Genomic DNA, 18,661 nt, shown 5'->3' with positions numbered 1-18,661 from the left:
ACTTTTGAATCATGCGAAATGTCTGGCACTGCCTGTGTGACGTGACTTGAATGAAAGAGACGGCATCTGTGGCACAGCCAAAACAGCCATTCCTTTTGCTATGTCCAGAGGCCGGTCTGCGAAGAGATAACTTATCACGCCCGATTGAATGAGGAGACATGACTTAATTGCCATGACATCGTAATTTATAAGACCCAGGGCAGGTCTTAGGCTTTCTTTGGACTTCATCTGCTAGCGATTAACACTCTTTAATGAGATCTTTGCAGAACAGTATTCAAATCTCATCGCACTTATTTCACTTCCCAAATTGAATCGATGGTTGGAAAATACTACTGGAAATATTCAGAAGCTAGCAAATATAGCCCAGCAGTGACTCAACAGTTCACTTATTTAAAATAGTATATAGTTGTGTGTTTTGTAGCCTTTACGTACATTATGTTGGTGATTATCACAATTATTTGTTTACAGTTCAGTTATCTTGTCAACAAACTGCTGGATAAAGGCCTCCCCACACCCTTCAGTCACGGCACTTGTTTGACCATACTTCACCACGCTGGTTAGTGCTGGTTAGTGAAGGGAGTGGAGGCCCAGGACTGGTTGAGATATCACTCGCTACTCGTGTTTGTCATGGTCATAAATCGAGTTCAGGTCTCCCCGGCTCCAGAGCGCAGTGAGCTACTAACTACTCCAGTCGAGTGTTGTTATTAGTACTCTATGTATGCATATCTTTGAACTCAATACAATTACAATTTTAATATTTAATTGTGTAATATGATAATTGTGTGCTAATTTGGCACACTTACTGTTTTGTGTATACCAATTGTGAACACTATTTCCTTGGTCACGTATTATTCCTGTGTCTCAATTGGATCTGTTTACAATATAAATGCATTGGTTTAAATATGTAGCTTTTACTGTGCAGTGTGTATGCCCAAAACATACTGCACACAAATACTGAATTCACAGAGATCAGATGTTGCGCATATATAAACAAATAATAATTACATTAGAAAATAAGTCAGTGGGTGTTTTTACTTTTAAAGGGATAATAGTATAATTAAAGATTCAAATCAAACGTTAAATTACCTTTTCAAATGCACCCCGCATGATCCTTGACTATTGCACATTACTCTGCCTTGAACTAGTTTGTGTAACCCCCATTTAATGAGGTCCTAAATCATTTTTATCATTGACAGAACATCTTATAAACAAAGACTGTTTTTCCCTGCCTCTTTATTTGTTTTATCTCGGAGAGTGGCATTTTTATGACTTTAGTGACTTTTGACGTTGGGTCGATGGGTTTGTTCCTTGCCCACCATTAGCACGGCTTCTCTGCAGGCATATGGTCTCGGTTGTTTAGTTTTAATTACGCTAGCGGATAGGTGCCAGACGTGAGTGGTGCTGAAGCCACTAAAGCTAAAGAGAAGTGGAGACAACCAACCACCTTCACGCAGAGTTAGCTTGTGAAGCACCGTGGTTTTTTTTATTTGTTGTCACAAAAGGCCTGCATTGGGACCTGACGTTGTCGCACAGCGCACAACCTCGGCCACCGCCTGAGTCGGCGTTACTGCATTTGCCAACTTCTGGTTTGTTTCCAGCTTTGCTTTGCTCTGCTCTCCAGCCAAAAACGGTGGGATATGAATGGATCAAAGTGAGGGGTCATGGTCTTGGCTTGTAAATAGCTTGGCTCCAGAAAGTGGGCACGGGGTGGCCTGCAGACCCGGCTAACCGTTAAATTTGTTAAATTCGCCGTAAAAAAAAAACTCGAGATGACGGAGACAATACTTTCTCCGGTTCCTGTCCATTACCATCTAATTGCTAAAGTAAAAACAAATCTTATTAACTTGTTCTGAAACAGTAGTTGCTCGGTTAATATTGCATCATTTGTCCTGCATTATTATAATAGAAGGTACTCAAATGTTGATATACAACTCTAAATTATCCAATCTAAAAAATATATGAATAGTTACGTGGAAATTATGTATGCTGCCAGCCAGTTCATTTTGCAAAACACACTCAAACTAACAATGCAATGATTATATTTAATTTAAAGGTTAATTCTGTTGTAACGGGGAGGTGGGCTATTCTGTCTTACTCCATTAATGTTGCTTTAATAAGTACTTTATACCATACCAAGTACATTATTTTAGGATATAATGATCTTATGATTGAGCAAAATGTTTGTTACATCATGATAACATTAATATTTGTCCATGTATGTAAAAACTGTACATTCCTTGCATACTTTATTTTCACTTTTAAAGGGTATGTATATTAAAGTGCTAATTTGTGTTCGATCAGATACCACTTTAGAAAGAGTACGGATGTGCTCAGGGGCTGTTTGCTATTGATGCCGTCAGCTCAGTCACTCATTCAGCCTCTCTGCTGCCCCGAACTTCAAGCACTTGAGTTTATGCATCGAGTTGAACACAGTAAACAAAAATCATGCACATGAAGAAAAGATCATGCCTTTAGGAGACGTTTACTGCAGTAGGCTTAAGCACGTTTCAGCATCCTATTACGGAGATATTGTGGGATCTGAGCCAGTAATACGTTAAGCCTTTGTGTGGGCCGCATTCTTTATAAATATTTCACAAGCTGCAATCCCCTGTGGCTCTCTGATTCCCTGTGATCCATGCGCTCAACTGAGATGGCAAATATACCCTCTAACTCTGATGTGATTCATAAACACCAGCGAGTGTATATTTATCCCAAAATGAACAAGGGTGTCACGTTTAGTAGCTTTTTATTGTGTTCAGAGATATAAAAATATGCAGTCTCCTTTAGGACCAGGCGAGACTCCCGGTAAGCTGTAGTGATTAATTATTTGTCTTTTCATGAGTAACAATGCAAGAGAGCAATATTGTGAGCGTACACCGAAATTGATTTCTCTAAGACGAAGGTACTTTGCAAACCCACTGGCTATCAACAAAGACTCGTTCATGAAGCCATTCCTATATACAGACACAGAAAACGATTTCAACTGAGAGGATGGGTACAAACGTATCAATCATTGGAAGGACGTTATCAATCAGTTTAAGTCATAACTGGCTGTTATGTTCCCATCCTGCCACCTTCCGATGTTAGTTGTTATTTTCGGCTCTCCGATTTTACATTAACAGGTTAAATTTCTCACACCAACACAGCCACCTCCGCGTGCAGACCTAGACGTGGCGTGGCTCTGTGATCTTCTATTAACCTGCTAATCTCTCACATTAACATGCTAATCTCTCACATTAACATAGCCACCTCAGCTCGCTCGCCGTGGAGGCCGCTCACCGATCTTACATTAACATGCTAATTTTTACCTGGCAGCCCTTTAATTGGTGGAAACCCACCACCAGCGTCGTCGTTGACCATCACTTACATTAGCTGCCCTGCCCATGTTGCTGATGTTTGGGCTTCGTCCATTTTAAACCTTTATAAACAGTTTGCCTTTGGAGGCTTTAACCCCCCTTTTCCTGATGACGACCGCTTGTGTTGCGATCGAAACGTCATGGTTTTTTTCTTCTTCTATCTACGTGACTTTACCGAAAGAACCAAAGAATAGCATTGTACTTCTTCGCCAAAGGCCCATGTCTCAAGGCTATTTCAGCAGGGTCGTGTTTGAGAAGTTTGGCTAATTCCATTTTGAGGTGCAGTATTTGTGTGTGTGCCCAAGCCCACCTACTCTTCTTAAGTGAATGTGATGTCTCGAATTAGTGTTTGATTCCCTGATCCATGTGTTCCTCCTCCTGCAATTTCCATAAGTGCACAAGAGACACTTATCAGCTTTTATTTGATGTGTTTTTGTCAGTGGGAATGTGCCCAATCGATTTGGCATAGCAGGTATGCCAGATCCATACAAGCTATACAATATGTCCCTATTTACAAACATAACCCATGATATTCACGCAGACATTCATGAATAAACATGGTTAATCTAATTCATTTTGTGCAATTTCTAGATTATACAAAAATACGTGGATAATATGATGAATGTAGCGCTTCCAGGAGACCACTTTCGGGTGATATCTACAGATAAACTAATTTCGGATGGATTTCCTGCCACTTGAAGATCAAACCATTTATCTGTGAAAACACAATAGAGTGGAAAATAGCATACTATACTGTATTAGAAATAAGTTTTGTTGGCTGGATTCCTGACTGGTTGATTTCCTGGCGGGCGAAACGTGTCCACATTTGCGAGATGACATCACCTGCATTCCACAGCATAAAGCCGGCCGTGTATCCTACACATGTGATAGACGTAGATGGAGGTGAGGGAGGGAGATAGAGGAAGGAGGAAAATACGGAGAGGCGTGGGGAAAGAGTGAAAGGGCATGAAACGGAGAGGAGAGGGAGAGTAAAACGGAAAGAGGAGAGTGAGGCAAATCAACAAGCAGTGGGAGAATTATGGGAGAGGCAATAGATGGGACAGGGAGAGTGAGGGTGAGAGAGACAGGGCTGTATGTAAGATTGAAAGTTTTGCTGGCTGACTGGGACGGAAGGGCGGTCACTTATAAAGTACGTGCGGGTTGCTAGTTTATATTGTCAAGGCTCGGATTCAGGCCGTGTATCTCAATGTGAATGCTTCCACTCTATTATTTTATTTTCAACTCAACAATCGAGTACTGTACAGGGAAGCACAAGAAGGCAGGGTACAACAACGACTCAACGGCCAAGATAAACATATAACAATAGAGGACTTTAAATAAATACGAAGGAAAAACTACCACTGTATATTATTTTAATAAGAAAATTACTAAACCGGTATGGGAGAGACGCACATCTGTGGCGTTGTGACTACAGTTTATATATATTGTCTATACACAGCAACTGCACATCCTCCAACCTGCTCATGGCAAGTCCAGTCCGGATATTGCCCCTCCTTTACATTTGTCCACCAAAATCAATCCCTCTCACCCGGCCAGCTTCCCTCCCTCCTCCCCTATCCCTCCCTATCCGTCTGCCTCCCTCCCTCCCTGGCCCCCCTGCTCCGTGCTGCCCTACCTCCATCGCTCCGTCCCTCCCCCGCACTCTTCATTAGTATCACAATGAGCAGCAGCAGCCGCCACCGCCGCCTCCCGTCTCATTGCGCAGCGCCAGTGCGGCCACAGTCCCAGCTCACCGGATCCTCCTCCATTCACTTCCACGCCGCGACTCAACTCGCCATCCCATAGCCGTCGTCACATCATCACTCGCTCAGCCAACCCACCCACCCATTCACCAAAACCTCACCGGCTCTATCAAAACAGAACGCAAAATCATCTCCGGCTAAAAGGAGGAGGACCTCGGGGAGGGTGGGTAAGCAAGAGAATGTATATGTGAGCAAGAGGAACGACACAAGCGAGCGGGCAGGGAGAGCTTTGGAAGTGGGACAAAGAGGAACAACGCGAGAGTGGGAAGGGGCTTGAACGAGAGAGGCTTCGGCGTGGCTCACAATTTGGGGGGGTGGTGCTGTGAATATATATCGTGGCTGGCTATGCGCTGCTGCTGCTATTGCAGTCGGGAGCAGCAGCAGAAGCGGCAAGAGGAGGAGGAGCAGTCATCGGAGGAGGCGCGTGGCAGCCGCTCTGGATGAATCTGCGTCAGCGCTCGCAATGGAATCGTGTGCAGGTGAGTGACTAGCGAAACACCATCATCACCGACCGCGCTGGACGTGGCTCGCGTTACACATTCAGAATTCGTACTCCTCGTTCACTCTCCGTCGTTACTGCCACCGCTGCTGCTGTAACACTGATCACTTCGAGCCTGGCTGGGACTGTGCCATCACTCGAAACACTTTTAGCACCACTTCGCAGCATTCCTGATTTCATAGCTTTTCATTATGAATTGAATTCATTTTATTAATGGAGCGATTTTATTTTCGATATCATAGCTCGAAAGATTATTTTACGCTTGTACCGTGGACTGTAAAAGCAATTGTCCGCATTTTGACATTTATTTTTCGAAAATAGGCGAAAATCAAGTGTGCGTTTTAATTAAATCGCACAACTACCGCGTGCATATGCATGCTGTGATGTGCGCAGCCAACAGGTCACACGCGTCGTGTTTATCTTGCCGACTGCGTGACGCAATGGGCAATTGATCAGAGAGCGGACGCCTTGTCTAGCGATATTGCGAGACGTTCGCGATTGTTTGCTTCATTCATCCCCCGGTGTCGTCGTCGTTATTCGTTGAGCGTTTTAAAAACACAGAGGAACGCATCCCTGCAAGAAGAGCAAGCACGACATCCCCAGTGTGACCACGCTGTTATATAACGCGGCGGTGCTGGTGGTGGTGGTGTTGTGACGAGCGAGCAGCTGCACGACGCGTTGCTTGCCAGTTGGTGGATCTTCTTTCATTCATAAGACACGGGAATGTGTTGTTTTCTTTTTTAAACGAGATTGTATGTGTAGAAGACGGCAAACGTTGATTTGGGTCGGTTCGTACGTGCCACGCAGATGATGTTGTGGTGTACGTGACATACACATTCTAGATATGATGTCACCGTGAGATGTGTTTTACAATTTCCCATCCTTGTTATTTTTTGCATGGACAGTCAAGTCATTCAGACGGGTTGATAAAAACCGTGTGCGGGCATTCGTTGACGTTTGCTGCTAAAAGCCATTGTCTGACGAGGTCTTTGATGGCCCTCTTACGTTTACGAATGTGAAATATTATTGTCTCGGGCTTCCTGTAAGGTGCAAGCTGTGTTGGTGTGTTGTGTATGCAGTACAGTATCGTGTATATGCAACCGTCATTCACTCCTCCAACTAGAGAAACAAAAATGAGATGTGGACTTGAACTGGCGTTAGTGTTGGGGCATTATGGGTGGTGAAAGGGCTTCGGTGGGATTGTGGCTGGCTTGGCTAGCTTTTAATTTTACGCTTTTGATAGATTTAAGGAGATGGGTATTACTGTAGTCGGGTTAGGTTATGGATATTATGAGATGTTTGGGTAGATGATTGGTTAGAAGTTTGTTTTTAGGCCATTGTTTAATGTTAGGTTTAGGGTTATGTTTAGTGTTAGATTAGGGGCTCTGGTTAGTGTTAGGTTTAGGATTATGGATGGATATGAGTGTTAGGATTATCATTATGGTTACAGCTAGTGATAGGGATAGGAATGGGATTACGCAAACACAAAATGTAGAGTTGATGTTTTGAAGAATATTGTAGAAAATGTATCAGAATAGGAAATTGATTAATATTATTTTCTAATAGATACGTAACGTACATGCACATACATAGACATGCAGAGTATATATCGTTGTACTGTTTACAAAACATTGCGATATTGATAAATATGCAGTACTGTGCTCGATGCAATATGTTTGGGTTTCTTTAATACTACCGAGTCTACAACTGTGCCACATGAAACTGTGGTCCAGATTTTGCACCCGTGGAGTCTGCTTCATTTCAAATGTAAGTGAAAGGACTGACATGAATATATGTTCAATAGTAAAATACTGCAAAATTAATGTAACTCCCTATGCCATTATGCCATCCCAAAGTGTGAAAACACAACTTGAGATGTTATAATTTTGCTTCCTAAAAATGTCACGTGCAAAGATGAATTACCCAGCGTTTCATAGCTGTGCGGTCGACATACGGAGAGAAAAAAGCGCTCTGCTGAGGAATCGGAGCCGGCATCAGCGGTGAATCGCAGCCTAAGCTGTCTGCTGACGAATACTTGCATCACCACTCTTCCCACGTGCGGTGCAGCCCACTGCTCTATGAGTTTGATTCCCACCCATTAAAAAAATAACATCGGTGGCAGGGCCCAGCGGTGGCGAGATGTTACCTTGCTAGCTTGGTATGCAGGAGGTCGTGGGTTCGATTTTGACCCTGACGCCCGCTGTATATTTGGAATTTGCATGTGCCCTCTCTTGGTGGTCGCGTGGCTTTTACTCTGGGTCCTCCGGGTTTTCCCTCCACATTTAAAAACATGCGTTTAGAGTATTTTGCCGCTATAGATTTCTGCATGATAAGCCACTTCGTTGAGTTATCATTTTCGGTCAGGTCGCTTCTGAAAAAGAGCTGATAATATATTAATAGTTGAAAGTGACATGTGAACTACTGGTCGTGAGGCCTCTCCTCTTTTGACCAAAGAGGGCTTCATTCAGCAGCGGGACTGAAAAAGGGCTGTACATGAGTTTGTTATTTACAATAAAGCCAGAGTGAGCTGGTTTTGGATTCTCTAATAATAGGGTGTGTTGTTCCTACAAAAAACACGTCTACCCAGCACACATTAAAAAGTATTTAGTGATTCACAGAGGTGGGACCTAATGGTATGCGCATCATGCTATGATCCTGTGAACTTGGTTAAATTACTGGCCATGCACATAAACTGATGTAATTGGCAATTGGTATCTTAACATAGTGTGGTGAGTGCAGTGGTTAGCACACTACGCTATGATTCGCAGCAACCCGAGGTTGATTTCAGTCCACAACTTACATCGGTGACGAGCGGTTATCTGAATAAATCCTGGGTACCCTCCCCAACCCCCTTTACCAGCCAAAACTGACTATCATGGTGAAGTATGGTCAAACAACCTTCACCGACATGGTAAGGACAGGGCTTCATCTATCAGTGACACGAAGGGTTGTAAACAATGCTCTGAATATGGTCTGGGCCTCCTGTGAAGTAAGTTCAGCTTAAAATGGGTCACTCGTACGGTGTGTGTGTATATCTCAGCAATTGGGATACATGTCTTGGTCCCCTATATCCTGATGTCTCCGGCCTTACTAGTTTACAGCGTTCTACCCGCACGTGTCCCAGTAGCCTACATGGCAAAATAGGATATCTTTCGTGTTTGTCTATAAATTACTGTGCAATACAGGCACATCCTGCAGTGCTGTAGATGTTTACATGTTTTATTAATTAACTTGTAAGTTATAGTACTTAGACATAACAATCAGTAAGTATCACTGGTTTTAAACTTGGTTTTATATATATAAAAAAAATCAGCATGTGATTACAAAGGGTGTAATTATTCGTTTGTCAGGATTCAGGATCGTGATTCTATGAAATAATGAATTTTTCATTTTGGTGAATGAAACAGCCTCCATTGCCTGGCGGGTTTATGTGACCCAGGACAGAATAAAACAATGAATCAAGATTTTTACTGCACACGTAATCCGATGCATCTGTCATGTATTTTAAGCATCAATATTAATTGATTAATTAATTCTAAATATATCACAACAGTATAACATAGTTTGGGTTTTTTTGGTCATATTTATGCAGATAACTCGGTTTTGTAGAAGACGACAACTTTAATAACTATGAACAACTGAAATTGAACGTGATTTATTTGATCTATTGACCTGAGGTATCTGGGAACATAACTACCCTCCCCCCCACATACACATGCCCTTGCTAGCAAACCACCACAGAGCTTCTGGAAACAAACAGTGCCCCTAACTCTGGACAATGTGTTTTAACCAGAGAAGTGAGATGGTTAATCTCACAGGCAAGTGCCAACTGTTTGCCGAATTGCACAAACCAGTCTACACGTTGCCCTTTTTACACAGTACTGTACTACCAAATCACCCCGAATGTGCCTGATCTCGTAATACTTAGATTTTTGAAGGGTTTGTCTTACCGAAAACAAGCTTTAAAATGCATTGGGTTCCATGGTGTTGTCTCCAACTCTGTCTGTCTGCCCTCTCTGTTTATGTGCTGTAAAGTACGACCATTGCCCGAAACATCACCAACTTAATTTTATATATTTTCTCATTGAGTAATGTGTTTTTGACTAATGTGTTTTGTTGTTGTTTGTGCTTGTGCAACACTCCAACTCAACATCGCCAAATAATTCGTCAGATTTTGGAAGCCAAGCAGGTTTGAGCCTGGTTCGTCCTGCACTGGAAGGGTGTGCAGTATATAGCAGCACAATATGTTTTTCTTGAATACATCTGGAATGCTTCGACTGTTACCCTCTCATTAATAATAATGGCATTTATAAAGCGCCAGAATTTGCAGAAAAGTCAACAACTCAGAGGTGCGGAGCCAAACTCGGGGGCTGCTTGAAAGCCTGACTCAGACAGATAGGCCTTCAGATGTTTCTTTAAAAAGGTCAGAGTGCATTTGATCTTGCGGATGTGCAACGGGACAGAGTTCCACGCCTAGACAGCAACGGCAAAGAACCGACGTGTGAGGCTCTTAACAGCTTGAGACCTTGGTGTCTTGGTGTCTGAAGCAGATTTGGGGTTTTCTAGAGGCAATTCGGTTTCCTCCCACATGCGCGAATGGCACTGGCCAAACAAGAGGGGGACCCTCGTCTTGGTTCTTTCGGTAAAGTCACGTAGAAGGGAAATAATAAAATTCTAAAAATAAAACGTAATAAAATAATTCTCACGACGTTTCGGCCACAACGCAAGCAGCCGTCCTCAGGTCTTTCCGACAGACCTGTTCTTCACCTGAGGACGGCTGCTTGCGTTGTGGCCGAAACGTCGTGAGAAATATTTTATTATGTTTTATTTTTATTATTTTATTATTTCCCTTCTACGTGACTTTACCGAAAGAACCAAGAAGATGAATCCCTGCAGTCACGAAAGCTTTAAATCCAAATTTAAGAGGGACCCCTCCTTTGAAAGTCTTGATATTCAGTAGTGCTCTCCTGGTTAAAGGGCATTGCTGTGTTATGGGAGATACAGGTACTGTATTTAAATTTTCAATTTCTTATGTAGAGAATACAATTATCGCAAGATTCCAAGTCAAGTACTACAGAGAACTGTATTTTAACGTGATGTGTCTTTCAGTGTGGGCTTGGCCTGAGTAATGCAGCTGTTGGCAATCGTTGGTTTTACTTATGGTTATTGTGTTATTACAGTTCTAGACTTTTAGAAGGATGACACATAGAGGGCGCAAGATGGTAAAGTTGATTGTTTTGGCATTTTTTGCAGGAATTGAGTGAACAATGGGATAACGGCATAACAATGCGGTCAAAATGTATGTATATTGAACTTTTACATCGTATGTAGCCAACCATGCTAATCGGAGGTGCGGTGGAAGGACGACAAACACAAAGCAGTAATAAAGAAATTCGTTTCAGCTAAGATTTACAAGTGCATAGCTGTTTAAAAAAAAAGAACAGATACATGTTAAACAAAAAAATCACAATTTCAGACGTTTTAAATGGCAGCTTACCCCCGTCATGCCCTCGTAGTTTGTCTTAAGTCTTCGCGACCACCCATCCCTCCCGCGCTCCCCCACGAGCCCGCATTTTCTCGATGAACCCAGTATTTTATATTCACATGCAAATCAAGCCTGCACGGCTCCCCGCGTGCATCCGATGGTTGGTGATCGGGGAAAGCTGCAACGTGGGAAGTCAAGAGAGTCCCGCAGTTGAGAAACACTGCTTTAGTATACGAACTGTGCTGTCGTAGATTAGTAAAAAAAAAAGCTGGCACAGTAGAATGTATGTTGAACTTCTTTCACACCGTACGTATCCAACCGTGCTAATCACAAAGAATAAAAATACCCACAGACGGATTGGCCTTTGAGTTATGTTAATGCGGTACCTGGAAATGTTTGACTGATGCCAAATATGCTTCAAATAACAACTGGGGAAGCAATGTCTACCAAGTAACAATGTGCATGATGTGCATAGCACATGTCGTCAAGACGCCTCCAAACAGTCCCTGGACAACAATGCAAGTTGGAGTGCTCTCTCTATCAGATCCGCATTGTGGGCAACATTGACTGATTGCAGCCAGGTCCTGATGCACATTGCTGCATAGCCTCACCAAAGAAGAAGTCAAATGAGTTTGATGTTTATCAGTCATATGTTTATTTGTTTATAGTCAAACGCTGATTGGCTGATTGGCGTTGCCCGACACTCGTTGGTGGCATGTACTTATGATTCCGTAAAGATTGCAGTCACCGCAGGGGCCATATCAGTGAAACGTATAAAAAACATGAACTGAAGTGCTTTTTGGAAGAGATGAAGTCATGGCAAACATTCTTTATAGATTATCACATAGCTCAAAGTTTAATGAGGCCTACAAAGAGTTGCTTTTTTTCTTCCAATGGAGTCCAAGGAATGTTTCCAGCAGTGGGTGATGTCTTCTGTGTAACTATTGAAACAAATGCAAGGAGGTGGCCCGCATGTTCGAGAATGAGATTCCATTCTTAAAAAAAACAAAAAATCCCACCGACTAAAGTTAGGATTACATTGACGTCCCAGATTTATTTCGCGGTCACACATTACCGTACTTGATGCAAGCAGTGCTGTACCGTACATGATGATAATATGAATAGGCTGTTGCATATCAGAATGAAGTGCTGCACCATCAAAGTGAGAGGGCACCATTTTGAGCACTCTTATTGCCAAATGACTTGTCAAAGATGACAATATTAATAAAAAATGAACACTAATGACCAATTATGCCTGGCATTTGTAGACACGGAAAAGTCATCCAACTCGGTGGAAATGTATGCAGTCACCTAAACTTTCACAAACCATGAAAAAAAATCCGCAAAATACTCTTTCTACCAGTATTGCAAAGGGAATTGGAACAAGGGGACATGCAAATTTTACTTATTTAAAGTGAGATTCGAAGATAACTTCTCAAAATTGTACTGAAAAATATAGACGGAGGAAATATGAACCATCTGAGATGTGCCGATGACTTGCTCGTCATAACAAGCAATCGAAATAAACGACCGTACAGGAAATGAGACAATAATTTAATAAAGAAAGCTGCAAAGTGGGTCTCTAGATGAATGAGCACAATTTAAATCACGTGCAAGTTGTCAACATCTGAATACATCTGTTCGAGGGACACAGCTGGAAAACACACGAGGGTGCATATACCTCGGGCAGTGACTGTACAACACCCAGCTATGACATGGTCATCATCGATCACTGACAAACAAAATGGAACAAAAAGCTCAAGTGCACAAAGCAGCATGGAGAGGTGCATGCTAAGAATTACTGTATGTTGAGAGCATGGAAGAGGAACAGATTGGAGCGCATACGACAGTAAATATATCATACGGACTGTTCAGAAAAGTACATGGGCTTGGCATGACCCTTTACAAGAAGGTATTGTGGCCAGTGTTCAAACTAATGATGAAATGGCAGCCAAAGGAGGATGGGTCCTCCACCTTGGAGTTACACAATCAGCTCATTTGCAAATACGAGATGGATTGGTGCATTAGAATGCCGTGAGAGATAGAGACCACTTGGGGAAGTTTTCATCCAGTCCTGGATAGATCAGGGATGATAATAAAGTAGCACATGTTATTGACTGGCACAAATGCATACAACCTCTAAACCTGAAAGCATTTGAACCTTATGGCGGTACCCCGGGATAACATAGTACCCCGGCTCTCGCATAATGTCCGTGATGCAGTCATTCTTAGTCTGTTGATGGTCGGCGATGCGGCAATCGACTCATCTCGACGAGCTGTACACGATGCACCACTACGGTGCGTACGAGCGTTCAGGGTTTCAGCGCAATCGTCCTCGCTGCGTTTCGACATCGAGGAGTAGCACCGATTTCGGATTGATTGGTACCCCAGTCGCGGAGTTTAGTACACCCCTGGAAAAAATAGTGTCCCAGAAATAAAATATCTAATTGCCTCGGCCCATTTTGTATTATTTGGTACCCCGGGGTACCTCCATAAGGATCATATGCCTACAATTGGGGGGGGGGGAATAATTTCTGTTGTCTGAATCAAGAAAATGTATACTTTTTTACCGTGGAAACTAAAACGCCAAGCCTCTATTGCATTACAGTAATTTGAGTACTGTGTGAAACAGTTATGCGTCTGTTTTTCAATTTCATTTTCTAATTTTTTTCTGCCCGCTGCCCTTTAATATTATGAATATTTTCTGTGCCAATTATGGGTTCTCACGTAACATCGTGGGGTCAGGGTCATTCTGTCCATAATGTGTGTTGCAACGCTATCCGGCCGCAGGCCACTCGATATGAAATGCTCCTGCAGCTTTGTTCTGTTTATGGCATGTTTATACGTGATACACAGTGGGCAAGTGCTAAAAGCGTAGGCCACATTTTAGAGGAGTGGAATTTCATATTTGTGGCATCGGGGTGAATGTGGCGGCCTATGTAACAGACCTCGCAGTTATGCTAGGCCTGTACGAGCGAGCTGGCTGTACGCCCGGGACAAATCCAAGGTACAGCGCTAGCGAAGGACATCAATGTGTGGCTATCGCTATACAGCCTAATCTAAAATAACCTCAGATGTTCAATTCCAATAGATCACTTTGACAGGCCGCGTGCACACGGTCGCAAAATATGGCGCTTTTGCCCACCAAAGGGGTATAAATCCTTGCCTTTTATTTTCACCAGTTAATATTAATGAAGCAGGTTTTTTTAGTTGGATAGTTTTTTTTATACGTATGAAGCACGCTACCTTCGCCAGTTGATATTTATTGATTGCATAGCTTGATTTTACATCGCTGTTGTACGTGGATTTAGTATTTTACAACTCAGCATTTATTTGAAGGCAGTCATTACCTCAGATGTTATAATGTAAGCTTTTCAAGTATATGTATAGATTTTCATGTGGATATGAATCTTTAAAGATCAAGAATTTGGTATTTTGTTTTTCTGGAAAACTAATCTGAACAACTTATCCAAATTACTCCTAGTAAAGTTATTGTATTATCATAACAATACACTTTTTTAGACAGTATAATTTGTCTCATTTGCACATAATTGGGGTGCTATTATTATCTGCCTACTATTTTTTTTTTATCTTATGCACATACTGTAGTCGGATGAATTTTCCACTACTTTTTGGTTTCTAGTCTTATTTACACTTGTGGGGATCTACTTCTTCTGGGAGACTGCTTCTGGAGTCAATTGCAGGCAGGTCAATACCACGGATAAGCGCAGATAGTAGGATAAATGTTACGGCGCTTCTGGGTTACTTCTCTTAACTGTGGGTAAGTGTGAATAATAGGAACATCTGCAGATCGAATCAAGGGCAGGTATAGGAATCGCGAACAATAGGATGTGGATCAGAGGAATTATGCGGCACTGTATAAGCTTTTATTCCACCTACCTACCTACCTACAGTGTAGTTTACATTCTCACGTCTGATCAACCTGTTTGATGTGCTGCTTTCATGCGTTGTATTTTGGAAGATCAGCTTCACCGCAATCTACAAACGTTCAACAATACGCCGGCAAGCCCTGCACGTTGACCAGATGCAGTTCTTGGCATTAATGAGACGTGTTGACCTCTTCCATGCAACAGTTGTGTTGAGTGGTACCATGATTCAATGCACAGGAATGCGCGTTTTCCTCGCTTCTTTTGAGCAACCAAAGATGTGTATGTGCGTGCCTGCGTGCCCGCGCGCAGGAGTGTTTTTTGCGAGCGAAAAGAAAAGATCAAATAAACCCCAACGAGCGAGCAAACCATTCCAAAAAGAAAAAAATACCGCTCGCTGTCAACCAGACCTCCGGAGCTATAATCCGACCTTCGATAAAAAAACAAACATTTGTGCGTCCGTGCCGAGAGGTACACAGCCGAGCCCAGCAGCACATGTGTGTGCCCTCGCACAGAAAGGCCAAAACCACCTGTCAAAACTAAACGACCTGCAGTTACAGACGGGAGGAGAACAGTTGCCTGCCTCTTAAACCCATTACCTACCCGCAGCGGCAAAAAAAAAGATACTTTCCTAATGTTGAGCTCCAAAACGTTCTCTTCCGAAGCAACTGTGAAAAGTAGACGTTAAATCTTAAGCAATATTTTTTTTGTCGTATTTAAAAATAAACTGGCTCATCGTACGTTTAAAACAAAAAACGATAACCATTATGCAGGTAAAATCTACTGACACTAAACATTAGCAATGTATTTGATCATGTTAAAAAGAATATTTGGCAAGAACGGTACAGTGTTTTAAAGTTAGTTACTAACATAGATTTGAATGTTTCTGAGACTAACGTTCGCCAAAAAATACTGCTGATCCTTCCTGTTTTAGACTTTCCTGAGTTGACGTCCCATCGGACCTAGGATGCCGGTTTGAGCATTGTTATTTCATCAAAGAAAAACAAGAAAAAACCCCCAACAGGTTTTCCTGAAGAATGTTCCTCTTCCTCCGAGTGGCACGCCAGGCCTGTCTCCCCACATCCCCAAAGTCTTCCGTCTCCGTCACAAGAGCGCACGGTGTCCTAGGGGAGCAGCTGCTGCAGGTGTCGTGGCCACTGTGGGTGGGTTGTCTGGTCCACCACCAACAGTTTTAGAGATGGATGCCACTTTCGATAAAAATCATATTTTGATTTAAAGCTTTCGTGACTGCAGGGATTCATATTCTTGGTTCTTTCGGTAAAGTCACGTAGAAGGGAAACAATAAAAAAAATAGAAAACAATAAAATTCTCACGACGTTTCGACTGCAACACAAGCAATCGTCATCAGGTGTGAAAAAAACACAGCAAGCACATTTTCTTGCTGTGTTTTTCTTGCAAGAAAAAATTCTTGCCGTGTTTTTTTCACACCTGATGATGATTGCTTGTGTTGCAGTCGAAACGTCGTGAGAATTTTATTGTTTAATATTTTTACTATTTTATTGTTTCCCTTATACGTGACTTTACCGAAAGAACCAAGAATATAAAAATCACATTATTTAGTTCCCTTGTACACAACTCCATCCTCTCACACAACAGCACTGTACCAAAATGCTCTGCTGTGCACAGTTTTTCCCATCCTCTCCCTCAGTCCTCACCCTTCTTCTTACTCCCCCACCCCCTTCCCCACAAAGTTTTTGTGAGGTCTCGCCTGACCAGACCTCGTGGCATGTGGAGTCGAGACAGAGAATGCGAAACGACTTTTGCAGGTTTCCATAAAGCTCGCCGCATCTTTTAAAGCCATTTCACGGTGCCAGCCGAGCAGATAATTAGAATGGCTGCGAGGGTGTGCGACCTCTCATTCTCTTATTCGCGTGGCCAGGCTGCTGCTGCTGCAGCACTGAGACTGACCTCTCGAACTTTAAACAAAGAGATGTAACATGACACCGTATGCGGCATTGGGAGTTCAAAATACAAATGCTCTTTAAGCATATTCTTTGAGTCTTTCGTTAAAGCCACGTAGATAGAATCATAATAAATATCACGACGTTTCGATCGCCTCAGCAGCTCCCCCGCTATATCTTTTCACCTGATGACGATTGCTTGTGTTGCGATGGAAACGTGATATTTATATTTTGTAGTTATTTTTCTATCTACGTGGCTTTACCGAAAGACCCAAATAATATGAATTCCTGCAGTCACGAAAGCTTTAAGTCAAGCTTTTTAAGCATGTAGGTCGGTTCTTATATTCGTGAAGCTTAACCGAGAAGATATCAGATGTATGTAACGCTATAGATTGTGTGCTTTTTAAAATAATATAAGACAACCCCTTTTAACGTTGAGAAAGACTGCTTATTTGAAGCTGTGGCAATTACTCTTGGCTGACCTTTGTTCTTGTGGCTAGCATACAGCGACACACAGCTCTTTCTTTCTCTCTGCCTATGTCCAAATCACCATGAATGCGACTGATCCCAGCGGAGCTCAGAAGCTAAGCAGGTTTTGAGTCTTCTTCTTGATTCTTTCGGCAAAGTCACGTAGAAGGGAAGTAATAAAATAATACAAATAAAACATAATAAAATAATTCTCACGACGTTTCGGCCACAACTCAAGCAGCCGTTGTGGTCGAAACGTCGTGAGAATTATTTTATTATGTTTTATTTTTATTATTTTATTACTTCCCTTCTTCGTGACTTTACCGAAAGAACCAAGAAGATGAATCCCTGCCGTCACGAAAGCTTTAAATCGAAATTTAGGTTTTGAGTCTGGTTCGCATTTGCTTGCGATGACCACCAGGGTCTTCCTGGTGTCTTCGATGTTAGGCTGTTGATGGCCACCCTCGTATGGGTGATGGGTTTTCTCTTTGTATAGTTTCCTCCGACAAGAAACCAAACACTCATCAATCGGCACTGTATTGGGCAAACATTGCAATGTAGGGCCCTCCTGAACAAAGGGTCTTCAAGGCTCTGGTGAGGATTTTCTGGGTAAAATTTGACACAGCTGTGTGGCGTTCACTTCTCTTGCTGGACGCTGCGCCGTGGGGAGGGGTCGTTTGTTGTCTTAAAGGATTGGCGCGACAGACCACCGTTTTTATTTGCCCACAAAGGTCGATTTTTTTTTATCAAACGCGTTGTTTTCTTGCGTTATCGGGTTGCACGTCTCAGGTTTCATGGGATGGACAATGCCGCCGGTGCGTGCATTGTGTACGATTTTCGGGCAAACACTCAATAAAGGGGGATGGTTACCACAGTGGTGTAATGGTTAGCACGCAGTTGAAACAATGGGCAGGTTTTTGTCATTCCCCCTCGCCTCGTTCCACCAAGTCGTAGTCGATTGCCAGGTATCGCGTGGTGGGGTACAATTGTGTGTGTGCACAGCTCTTGAAAGAAGTTTGGCCAGCATGGAAAAGTAGGCCAAACACTCCCTAAGCCCCTGACCCTCTTGTGGAGGCCATTTTGCTAGCAGGAGAGTGAGCATGTAATTGCTGGCCTGCACCTTTATCTTTTACTTAATTCATCCCATTTGTTTGACACACAGCACTCCTTTTCAAAGAAGTGGAGCATTATGGGTAATATCAATGAAATACTAATAAATGGTCTTCCATTTGTCTCACCACATCAAAATAAATATGTATTTTGCTCCGTGCTATTTATTTC

At 42.6% G+C, this 18,661-nt stretch overlaps 1 protein-coding gene across 2 annotated transcripts in view; it reads left to right on the top strand.

The window, feature by feature from the left end:
* The first annotated feature begins 5,030 nt into the window (after positions 1-5,030).
* LZTS2 (leucine zipper tumor suppressor 2) overlaps positions 5,031-18,661 on the top strand; it is a 71,244-nt gene continuing 57,613 nt past the window's right edge. For both annotated transcript variants that reach the window (XM_078599456.1, XM_078599453.1), the window contains exon 1: positions 5,031-5,598. The gene's annotated coding sequence lies outside the window, so the exon portion shown is untranslated. The remainder of the gene's footprint in view (positions 5,599-18,661) is intronic.

This window comes from Lampetra planeri, chromosome 12 (assembly GCF_965212315.1).
Source record: "Lampetra planeri chromosome 12, kcLamPlan1.2.h2, whole genome shotgun sequence".
NCBI lineage: Eukaryota > Metazoa > Chordata > Hyperoartia > Petromyzontiformes > Petromyzontidae > Lampetra > Lampetra planeri.
This window is presented reverse-complemented; position numbering and strand designations above follow the sequence as displayed.